Below are 12,607 nucleotides of genomic sequence, written 5' to 3'. Positions count from 1 at the left end.
TCTGGATGACAGCCTTGCTGGATGAAGAATTGTTGGCTGCATATTTTTCCAATTCAGCACGTTGAATATATCCTGCCACTCCTTTCTGGCCTGCCAAGGTTCTGTGGACAGATCTGCTGCAAACCTAATCTGTCTTCCCTTGTAAGTTAAGGAGTTTTTCTCCTTGGCTGCTTTCATGATTCTTTCCTTATCTGTGTATTTTGTGAATTTGACTATGATATGCCTTGATAAGGGTTGGTTTTTGTTGAATCTAATGGGAGTTCTCTGTGCTTCATGAATTTTGATGTCTATGTCCTTCCCCAGATTAGGAACACGTTCAGCTATAATTTGCTCACATAAACCTTCTGCCCCTTTTCCTTCTCTTCTTCTGGGACTCCTATGATACAAATGTGATTTCTCTTTAATAAGTTGCTGAGTTCTCTAAGTCTTGTATCGTGATCTTTTGCCTGTGTTTCCCCTCTCTTTTTCTGCTTCATTATTTTCCCTAATTTTATTTTCTATATCATTGATTCACCGCTCTGCACCATCCATCCTTGCCATCCCAACACCCATTCAAGACTGTATCTTGGTTATAGCAATTTTTAATTTCAGCCTGACTAGATTTTAGTTCTTTTATCTCTGCAGAAAGGAATTCTGTGGTGTCTTCTATGCTTTTTTTCAACCTCCGCTAATATTCTTATAATGGTGGTTTTAAATTCTAGTTCAGATATCTTATTTATATCTGCATTGATTAAATCCCCAGCTGTCATTTCTTCCTCTTCTCTCTTTTGGGCTGAATTCCTCCATCTTGTCATTTTGGAGGAATAACAAAAAATTAATAAAATAGAAAACTAAAATTAAAAAATTAAAAACAAAACAGTCAAATAAAGGAAGCTAGATCCTAGGTGTGTTTCAATCTGTTTGTTGAGAGAAGCTTGACAGAAAGGAGAAAAAAGAGAAAGGGAAAAAAATTGAAAAAATTTTGAAAATTAAAAAAAAATTTAAATAACAAAATAGAATAAAATAAAATTTAAAAAAATTTTTAAGTTTAAAAAAATGCTTTTTCTGTATCCAAGGAAGAGAAAAAAAGAAAGCAAAAAGAAAACAACATAAACAAAAACAGAAGCAAAGAAAATGAATGGAGAAACAAAAAACAGAATGAAACCCGAATGAAGTTACATCCATTTTCCCCTAGAACTGAAACTTTGCAGGACATAGACTAAGATCCATCGACTAAGCAGGTAAAAGAGATTTGTGCTGGTCTTCTGGGGGATGCACCTGGAGGGTGCAGGCGGGCACTAGAAGTGAAATTGGCTTCACCCAGCTCTCTAGTCTCTGGCACGGGAATTTTGTGCCCGCACAGACACGCAATCAAGCACCTCTCCTTTGTCTCAGGCTTCCATCCACTCTCCGCCTTTACCCTGTCTGTGTCCAAGCTACCTGCCATGTGGCACCTCCCTCCAGAGTTTTATCTCACTCAGATGGAACTGTGTTTCAAAACCCCCTGTGGCCTAGACCCATGCTGATTCTCTGGGAGAGGGTCTCACCAAGCAATGGCCAGGTGCCAGCTTGTCCCAGAAAATGTTCACATGATTGTGCAGTGGCAGAGGCTCAGAGTTTATGGTAAATCACAACACCAGCACCAGGTTTTGCTACACTCTAGTGTCTTTGTTCCTGTATCAGTAAACGTGGCAGCTCTCTGGGGTCCACTGGGACTTTTGCCTGCAGGGAGCCCATATGGCCTCTACCAAATGGTCTCCAAGCAGGGGAACTGCTTCTCCCTGTGTGGCACATGGACTCTTCAGACCACAGTGCCTGCTCCTGGGGTTTCACCCTACTTCCTCACCAGAGCACTGACAGGCACTGAGCTCTGAATCTTCAGACTCTGTGCTCCACTGTTTATAGAGTCCTGGTGGCACTGAAACCCTCTCCTTTCTCTCCACCAATGGTTTTGGGGAACAGATGTTTTGTCCAGTCTCCTGCAAGTGTTTTCACTCTTCAGCTACTTTTGTGAGGAGTGCTTTTCTTGCAAAATCCTGATATGCTGCACTCTCCCCCTTTCTCTTCCTCTCTCTGTCCTTTCTCTGCAAAAACAGCTCCCTACCCACCAGGGCTCCGCAACTTTTCTCTCCCCCAATTCACCTCTCCACACCATGTGCCTGTCAAGTTCTCTGGCTCAAATTATGCAGATTCTTGCATTAATCCTTAGATCAATTTTCTAGGTGTTCAAAATGGTTTGATGCTGACCTAGCTGTGTTTCAGGGATGAGACATGCTCAGGCCCCCATACCACTCTACCATCTTAACTCTCCTCCCCCTGAAACTCTTTAATAAGGCAAATCTAGGAGTGCCTGGGTGGCTCATTCACTTCAGCATCTGACTCTTGATTTGGCCTCAGGTCATGATCTCGCAGTTCATGAGATCAAGCCCCATATCGGGCTCTGTGCTGACAGCATGGAGCCTGATTGGGATTCTCTCTCTCCCTCTCTCTCTCTGCCCCTCCCCTGCTTATCCACATGCTCTTCTCTCTCACACACACAAGTAAACAATAAAAACAAGCAAATCTAATCTATAGTGACAGAAAGTTGGTAAGTAGTTGCCTGGGGACAGTGATACATAGGGGACTGACTAGGAAAAAGCGCAACATTTTGGGGCCATGGAAATGTTCCGTATCTTGATTTTGGTAGTGGATATACGTGTGTAGATATTTTTCAAAATGCATCAAAAAAGAACAGTTAAAATAGGTGTATTTGGTTGCCAAATCCTTAAAAAATAACCGTTTAAATAGTCTAGCTTACGTGGTAAGAACATTTCACCTTGTTCCTTCTTCAGCAAAGCTAAAAATGTACCCTTTGCCAATGCTCGCCTGACTGATCTCTAGACTTGAAGCTAGCGGCCTGTCATCCCACACTCTTCCCTTCTGAAAGAGAAACAATGGGAATTACATTAATCTTTTGTCATCCCTTGTACTTACCAGCCCTTAAATTATTCTGATTGCATTTACCACCATAAAGTAGTATTTATTGAACATCCACAGAGTGCTTTGCAACTCTACTTTATTCTTTCATATGTCAGTTGAGTATATTTAGTGCTCTCCATAATGTTATTTTAAATTATTTAATTATTTAAATAAAGAAATTACTATAATTTCTTTTTTTAATTGAAGTATAATTAACAGTGTTCTGTTGGTTTCAGTTGTACAACATAATGATTCAACAATTCTATACATTACTCAATTTTTAAAAACTGGTCTTGAATTACATGTAAAAGGGCAAACAGCAGCTGAGGTATTATTCTTTGTCATATCTTACAAAAGTATTGTTTTACCTCCAAGTTAACCCTCACAGTTCTTGCAAAACAGCCTGGCCCTCATGCTCCAAGCTTTCACCACAGAAGCTTGCTAAACAACCCCTACCTTCCTATCCCTGATTTTTAAAAACTTGGTCACAAAGCCATCTTCTTCCCTTTTGAAACTCAAACCTTTTCCTAATGACTCCCTGATTAATCAGAACAGTGATAGAAAATGTCCCTTAGCTAAAGAAGCAATTTTCTCTCCTTGCCACTACATTTATCACTGCTCTACAACATACTTCTCTTGTGCTGATAAAGGCAATGAGTTATGGGTCTTCTCACTGAATGGTTGTTTAGATGACAACATGTCCCTTATGCTGGGCCACAAACATCTAATGAGTGTCTACCTACTCAATTTGTATGTGATACTTCTTAATGAAGATGATAATGAGCAAAATCAACAAAGTCATCTTACATCCTAAAGGTAACCACACACTATGTGCTCTTGAGCCAGCCTTGGGTTATTATGAGCTAAACAGAAATATTAATTTAAACAATGCTTACAATCGGCCTTACTACAGAACTGTGTACAGTAGCTTTACAGAACACAAAATACATCTAGAGTCTAAGAAATTAAAGTAACCCTTTATTCAATCTGCCAAGGGACTATGGAACCTTGTAATTATCTGGCTTTAGATAGAAGAGATACATTGCAATTGGATGCACATGAGGGCACAGGTTTATGCCTCAGATGACAGACGGCAGATAAAAAGCTCTAGAGTGCAAGCTTTCTACCAGACCTTTTTAATTTATTTTCCCCAAACGCATCAAATTTTAATGCTGGCTCTCTGACCCAGTATGTTAGCTTTTTTATGAACTTATGATTAACTAGTACCATCGCAGCAGGAGCTACATTTTCTTCCATTTAAAACTAAATTTTGCTCATAGAAGTTATAACCCCTAAATACTAGGTGAAAGAGACCAAATGAGGAATGAAAGTATTTTAAAAAGACAAATGAGAACAGAAAATTTAGTCTTGCACTATAATTACCAGAGCATCTGGAATTCCATGAGCCAAATCTAGTCCGTTCCAACCCCAGGCAATTCAATCTGAAAAGCAGGGTTCAAGAATTAGCCATATCATCTACTGCCAAGTAGCTGTGTCCCCCAAATTAAGATGATCTCTTCCAGACCATGTGGTAATGCACAGCCTTGGATAGAATAGTAATGGTGCTTACAAGAGCTACTTTTACATCCCTTTTATTCAAAGACTACAAGATATAAGACTATAATCCAGGTGCCTGAATTATGTGGGTAGGATCTGGACTTGCAAATATATGGCTGGGATGTGAACTTGTCTCTTGGCTGTCCTGGAATAACGAAACAGGGCAAGGTTAAGTTATCAAACATACAGTAGTATCCTCTGGCCAGGTAGCTTCGGGCATTTTGAGCATCCTGCCTACTCCCAATGTACCCTATGGTTACTGAGAGAAACATTTGCAAAAAGATTTGTTAAAGTTGATGAATATAAGCTGATTAAAAATTTTTCCCTAGGGATGCTGGTTAAGGGGCAACTCAAAGGTTATAACTTGGCATTGTCAAAAGAGAACACAAGTCTCAAAGAAATCCATGCTTCCCCTCCCTTCCTTTTGGTTTTTTGGTTTTGTTTGTTTGTTTGTTTTTGTTTGGCTCCAACCATTCCAGTACATTTTACAGTGACAGTGTTACATTTATTTCAGAACCAAGCTCAATCGAGGTGCCTAGGTGGCTCAGTAGGTTAAGCATACGACTCTTGGTTTCAGCTCAGGTCATAATCTCACAGTTGATGAGTTTGAGCCCCGAATCAGGCTCTAAGCGGACAGTGCAGAGCCTACTTGAGATTCTCTGTCTCCCTCCCTCTCTCTGCCCCTCACCCCCACCTCTCTCTTTTTCTCTCTCTCAAAATAAATAAACATTTAAAAAGCCTGTTCTACCAAAAAAAAATTTTAAAGAGAACCAAGCTCAGTTCCACATGTTGTTATTAATATCGGTATAACTCATTTCTGAACACATTATCATAAAGAAAGAAGTCACTCTACATGTAAGTAAAAGTCTTAAATTATTTAAATTCTCTCTCAATAATGAAATAAGACCACAATAAATCTAAAACAGGACCTCCATACTTCCAGAATGTCTAAGAACGTTTTACAAACTTTGGTTGGCTTCTTTCAAATTTAACTCATTTTCTCTCATACTCTGCAGAGAGTTACGTTTGTTCAGTGTTCTACATAAATGAATTACCCTGTATTCTCTTAATTTATCATGTTTTCCTATTATCTCTACCTTCTTAGAACTCAAGCATTTGTCCTTACTTAGCACTGTTTAACCTAGAGTTATGTCATTTTCAAATAAATTAAGATATATTTATTGGAGTACATATGATAGTGAGTTTCTACGGGGTAGAGACCTCAGATATATGTCTTCGCATTCCTCACTGAACCTAATAGAACCCTAAAGAGTGATGATTCATTGGTAATTGTGTCCCACCTGATCCTGGAATCTGGCAGCAGTGACAAAAGGTCATGTCCAAGTCCTAGATGAGGCAACTCAGGTTCCAACTAACCAAGCATACGTTTGATCAATAATTATCAAGTACTTACTATTAATCAGGCATGGGGATATAAAGATAAATAAAACATGGTTTCTGTCCTCAAGGATCTCACCATCTAAAAGAAGTAGGGGTAAGCAAGTGGATGTCATATGACAGTGTTATGAAAACAATGCTTTGGGGATGTCGTCATCATCATCACCACCCCTACTTATTGAGTACTTACTATGTACCAGCACTATTCTAAGAACTTTTAGTGTGTGACTTCAAATTACACACACACAACAGCCCTATGAGGTAATAGTTAATCCATGGAAACATCAAGTAACGTGCTGAAAGTCACACAATTGGTAAGAAGTAGAGCCTGGCTTCAGACCCCAGCAGTCCAGACCCAGGAGTCCAAACTCATAACAACTAGGCAATAATGACTCTCATAACCCCAAGGAGAGTACCATTAATTCTGTTAGTGGATTAGTATGTAATGTCATACAGAAGGGTTTCTACAGAAGGGGACATTTACTCTGGTCAAGCTAGGAACAAAATATGAGTGGAGCCTGTGTTCATCTTTTTAGGTTCAACCAACTTTTAAAAATTAACTTTTTATCTTGGAATAATTTTAGATAATACAGGTAATAGAGAGTTCTATTATATCCTCTCAACCAATGTAGCCCTTTGCTAACATCTTACATCTCCATCACGTATTTGTCAAAACTAAGAAACCAACATTGGTACATTGCCATTAATGTTCTCTTTCTGTTCCAGGATCCAGTCCACGATACCACATTGCATTTATTTTTCATGACTCCCCCGTCTCTTCTGGTCTGTGACAGTTTTCTCAGTTTTTCCTTATTCCTTATGACTTTGACAGTCTTGAGGAGTCCTGACCTGGTATCCCATAAAAAAATCCCTGGATTTTTCTGATGTTTCTCTCATGATTAGACTGGGTTAAAGGTTTTAAGGAAGAACATCATCGAGATGATGTGCCCTTCTCAAGTTACATCGTATTAGAGAGGGACATGATATCCCTATGATGTCAATCCCTATGATGTCAACGAAGATATTAACTTTCCTCACTTGGTTAATGTAGTATTAGCCAGGTTTCTGTACTGTAAATGTACTATTTTTTTTTCCTTTCTCTAATCTATTATTTAGAACCAAGACGCTATATCTAGCCCAAACTTGGGTAGACTAGGAGATTAACCTATACTTCCTAGAGGGGGGAGTATCTGCATAGATTAAAACCAACTTGTTTGAAAGCCAAGGAAAGTAATGGCCTTAATCGCATAGGGAAAGATTACTGGATTAGATATCCACGCTTCAAACTTGTGACTCAACTTCCATAAGCCTCAGTGAAGTCGGGTATAAAGTAACTATTGATAATTTACCTTTGTCTCAGAGTAATGATCAGAATCAAATACTCTACTTCTTAACTCATAAATCTTGGAGTAAAAGTTATGGACCTCATTACCACAAAATGTTCATGATATACACAATGTTTCATCCATTACTGGGGATCCTCACCCTTGAATCTCCAATAAAAATCCCTGTGCTGAATGAGTAGTCCCAAAGTGTCCAGTCTCTTCATACTAGAGATGACACCATTTCACTGAAGTAAGTTTCCAGGCAAACAAAGCAACAAAGGGATGAATCCAAAAAACAGGAAGTCTATTTCATCTCATCAAAGGCCTGACACTAGACAGAAGCACAGAAAAATGTAAGTCCACCACGGGTTTATATCACATACTCACCTAGCTCATCCCTCGTGTGTCCTCAAACCCGTGCCATAGGGCAGGCACCTTGCTGGGGCTGGCTAAGCAGGGAGCAGATGCAGACTTAAACCACAGTTTCCCTGGCTTCAGCACTTGGGGGAAGTATAGTTGATGCTGAGGCAACCAATGCAGCAAGATTTTTTTAAGCACACATTATTTATCATTTTAAAATCTAACCATTAAAAAAAGACCTGTAGGCAGAGATTATTTTATGAAAGATAAAGAGATTTATTTTAAATTTTTACTTAGATGACTATAGTGTTTAATAAAACTGTTCTTTTTCAAATTATTTAAAACAAATTAATGCTTATAATTCTTCAGGCTCTGCCCACAGATGACAGGCATATTAAGACTTTATCTGCTGAAGCGAATGAGTAAATTGCACTTAAATACCAACATTATAGGTCTATTTGTTCTGAAATCTTCCTCTCAAAGATTCCTCCGCCCTCTCGCCTCCCTCTTCCAAGCCAAGAAGGTCACTCATTCTTACTGTAGTGCAGAACTATATTTTTGTTTTGGATGCTACTGTTAGTCACTGCATTAGTCATTTTCAACTTCCTTGAAGCAATACTGAGACCTTCTTTGCCAAATACATTACCTGCTATGACTAGAGCTGAAATTACCCCTTCTGCACTTGTGGGTCCGCCAAACTCTCAATCCAGTGACTTACGGGATGTATATGTGAAATGGGGTATGCCCAGAGGAGAGAAAATAGCAGATAGAAACAAGCGACACAGTATATTATTGCATCTCGGCTGAGCATAATCCCTCATCAGGAAGAAATTTTCTTTCCTCTGCACAATTTTCTCAGTGGTTAAGCGACTCTTTTTTTTGCAAAATTAAATAAGAGTTATAAAAAAAAACCAGAGAGGTTCATGGAGCAGCAAGGGATGGGTATTGTGGCTCATAGCAGCCCCCCTCTTCTTTCAAGGAAAAAAAAAGAAAAACTCATCCCTGTACCTCTCCTTCCTAGGCTCCCAAAACAATATGATTGTTTCGGGGGATATAATTTTGCATTTCAATTTCTTCCCAGCACACGGCGGAAAAAATTGCAAAACTGGAGCCTGAAACCAGAAAGTCATGCAGAGCTTTGTGTGTGCTTTGGTGGGAAGGGGGGAAGCGATGAACAGAAAGGAAGCAGAAACCCATTGTGCTGCTCTGGTCTGCAGCCAAACCACCCCACTTACTCCTGCTTCTGGTGCCTCAGGGAGTTTGTTTTTCAAGTTTTTTTATGGAAAAAAAGAAAAATGTATTGGGGAATGGGGGGAAAATCTGTTCTTCAAATGATATTATTTAGTCCTAACCTGGCAATCTACAGGAGACGAAGATGAAGGCATGCAAGTGACTTTTTTTTTTAAATCTTATATGAAAGAGATTTTCATATATAATTGCTGTATCCTCTGAAGATCAAACAACCTCAGTTCTTTGATGTTAAAATCTGGAGTTAGTTTTTAATTATTTCCCAACAAGCAAATAGGGTTTCTGGTCCCCACTTTGCACATTTGGAAGTAAAAGAAATGACCACTCCTGCTGGCATCTCAGGAATCAGTCTCATGGAGCTGCATGCTTCATTAGACCCTGACAGGACAGTGGAGTGCCGTGTTGGAAGGCGGAGGGCCAGCAGTGAGCAGATGTATTACAAAAGGTCATGTCTCAATCTGCTGACTCCCCTGAGAGCTGGGGACCTTCTCTTTAGGAAAACTCTTCAGTCCTAGAAAGCTGAAAGGTTTAAAAAAATCACTTTGCCCTTCTGTGTATCAGACTATTCTCTTTTGGTGAAAAAGTGTATGAAAAAAAGTAATGGATTAGCTGTTAACTCTTTCCACATAAGTGTTACCAGAACACAATACCGTTATAATGTTGATCATCTGGTCTGGTTATGGTTTTTCCAATGGTGACCTCTCTTGAAAGGTGACAGATTTTTAAAACCTAAACGATAGATAGTTTATAGCATAATATGCAACATTATATATGCAATATGTTATATATACATCTATAACTGAGATGATATGTAATAAATATACAATATCATATGTATATACACTATTATATTGCAAACTTCTAGCTATAGTTTGACAACTTCACCTTTTCTCAAGCATAAAAAGACAGACTATAGTGAGGGCAAAAAAATTTTTGTTAGGAACCTAGTGTATATGTCTACGACCATGGTATTATATTAGGAGTAAGTAATAGAAGCTTTGGGTTTAAGTAAACAAAAACGAGATAATAATAAAGGGTCCTTACTGACCAAATAATGTAAATCCATCAGTTTATTGTCAAATAAGTTTTTGTTACTCTGGTAGAGTCTCCATTACTAAGTAAGTTAATCTCTTCCAGAGCCATAAATGACTTTTAAGTTCTATCAATAAGGATGCTCAAGGTCAAAACCAACACCCAGTGTGTGCTTTTAACCTTTTGTACTAAAGCACTCATGAGTATCTTCACAGCACTTAGTCAAATAACTATATATGAACGGCATTTCGAGTAGTTCTAATTCATGACAATACTTCCCGGAGGGTAGAAACTCACCAAACCTCATGGCAGGGACAAAGAATGAGTCACTAACTTTGCACCAAAATCATTCATCCCTTTGCCATTGATTATGTGCCTAAGACATGCCAGACACTGTGCCAGGGATAAAATCTGGGCCCTAGGTCTAAACTCTGTCCTTGAATGTTGGGCTTGAGCTTAATTATTTCCCTCAGCGAGTTCCACTAAGCACCTGAGGTTCCAGAAATTTAGGAATAAACAGGGTCTTTTCTGTTAAAAATTTTTTATTACTTATAGCAATAAATTTTCATCCCCCTAAAACATTTATTTTTATTCATGGAGAATGTTTAAAGTATTAGAATCCTTTAAAATCTACAACCTTCCTTTCTTTTCATAGTTTGAGAGGGCAAATCTCTGGCAGTGCTCTCTCTCTCTCTCTCTCTCTCTGCCTTTCTCAAATAACTGCACTATTTTTCTTTGACTCTTTTCTTTAGGATATAACCTGTTGAATTTATCAGGAGCCTGGCTATTTATCTTGTGAAACTCTACATCATTGGAGGTTGACAAAAATCCAGCAACCACAGAAATCTCAGTTTTCAAACCCAGAACCAGTGAGACAACAGCACTAGAGGTGCGAATAAGGGAATTTTCTGCCTTATTTCTGCAGCCGAGTTCAGAATATGATATCAAGTTGCCTACTCTCCAGAAACTAGAGCCATGGGAGCTATCCAACTTGTTCAGAGGTACTTTACAAGGAGAACTTGTTCAGTCTCTGCCGCTCCCAGAAGTATCCTGAAATCAGAGAAAGCCATAAGAAAACATAAAAGCTTCGATACACTGACATGTTCCAGGAGAAGGCTCCATTTTGAATGACTGCATTTTTAACTTTATGAAGTCATCTTAAAAACCTAAACTCTGAAACTCTCTTAAAAAGACCACAAAGAACCATTGAAATAGTAACATCTTACTCTAAATTATTTCCTAGTGGTCAACTTCGTGCCTTCACAGAGATACCAGAATTTTAGTCACCGGCCTCAAAAGTCAGGTTCACTCCTATTAAGAGCAGTGTCTTTTCCTCCCAGTTCGTTTTTTTCCCTTTGGCTCCCATTCCCCACATCTACTATTATGTCTTCACTCCCATAATTACTATAAGCTAAATATGTAACAACTTGGTTTGGAAAAATATAGAAAGACTAGATTTTAGGCTTACAGAAATATCAAGCATGTAAAACGTTCTACACAGGGAGGTTAGCGTTTTGGCTTGGAACTATAATAGGGCAATGTTCTCAAGTAAAATACAGGTTTGATCCTTGGACCGAACTGGCAAACAACAAAAACAATGAACACTTGATAAATATGCCAATGGTGTCCCCCAATACTTCGGTTTGCTAATGTGATGAAGACCTCAGGGGCCCCGGAGGCATTTGTGTGCGAAGTAACATTTTAGTTTGGCAAATTTCACTCTACGTTTTTTGGGTGTTGTAGGATGGGGATTGGCACTAAACCTTTTTGACGTGCCTGAAAGAGAAGGATTTAAGTTGAGTTCATTATCTCTTTAGCGCAGAAGTCTGGGAAACGAAGAGGCTAGACCAGAGAGACTCAATCCATCTAGCGTTCCTTTTTGTTTTTCAAGCTGCCCTGACAATAATGCGGCAGGGTGAAAAGATCAGGAACACTTTATACACATTGTGCTAATTACTGCAAGTACTTAAAGTTGTAATTAGCTTATTATACTGCAGAGATCCTAACATGGCATGTCTTTCAAAAGAATTTCTCTCCAGATCATTAGTGGGAAAGCTAACAACATCTGCTTCAAATAAAATCAACCAATTAGCACAGGCAACTCCACATAGTTTGCAATCAGAGAATTATATTGTGCCAAGTGCTAATTTCAATGTGAATGCTATCTCCTTCTCATATCCCACGCTTCTCTGCCAGCACAGCTGGTGTTTAACACCACTGACTTCAGCGAAGTCTCCAAAAACTTATGTTAATTTGAAATAACCTAATCAGAAGTGTGCGATACAGACTGAGGTTGATCTCAGCTTAATTAAAACTGACCTTGTCATTTCACTGCCTGTAAAACACCATTATCTCACCATTTATCGCTCAACTACCACAAATATTCCATTTATCTGAAAACCCAGGAAGACGAGCTCCAAACCACTAGAGCTATTTTGAGCGCCGGAGTTTAATGGAAGGAGAGGTCTGCCTTTAAGTACCGGGCAACAATAAAGGTAATTCAGCAGACTCAAAATAACTTGTCAGCCCTACCCATGAAGGCTGCTTTTGCCCACTTCCGTTGGCTCGAATGGCACATTCACTCCAGAGACTGACAGGCATTAGCAGATGTGAAGGCTTTCATTTTAAAATTAATATCTCACCCGGTACCTTTCAGCGAGCTGAATCGTTCAATCAATAAGCATGACATGGCAGGTGTGATGTGTACAAGGCACTAAATTCTTCTGCCAAAGGTACTAGAAAACATCTGC

Source organism: Prionailurus bengalensis, chromosome X, assembly GCF_016509475.1.
Source record: "Prionailurus bengalensis isolate Pbe53 chromosome X, Fcat_Pben_1.1_paternal_pri, whole genome shotgun sequence".
NCBI classification, from domain to species: Eukaryota; Metazoa; Chordata; class Mammalia; order Carnivora; family Felidae; genus Prionailurus; species Prionailurus bengalensis.
Note: the sequence above shows the minus strand (reverse complement) of the source record.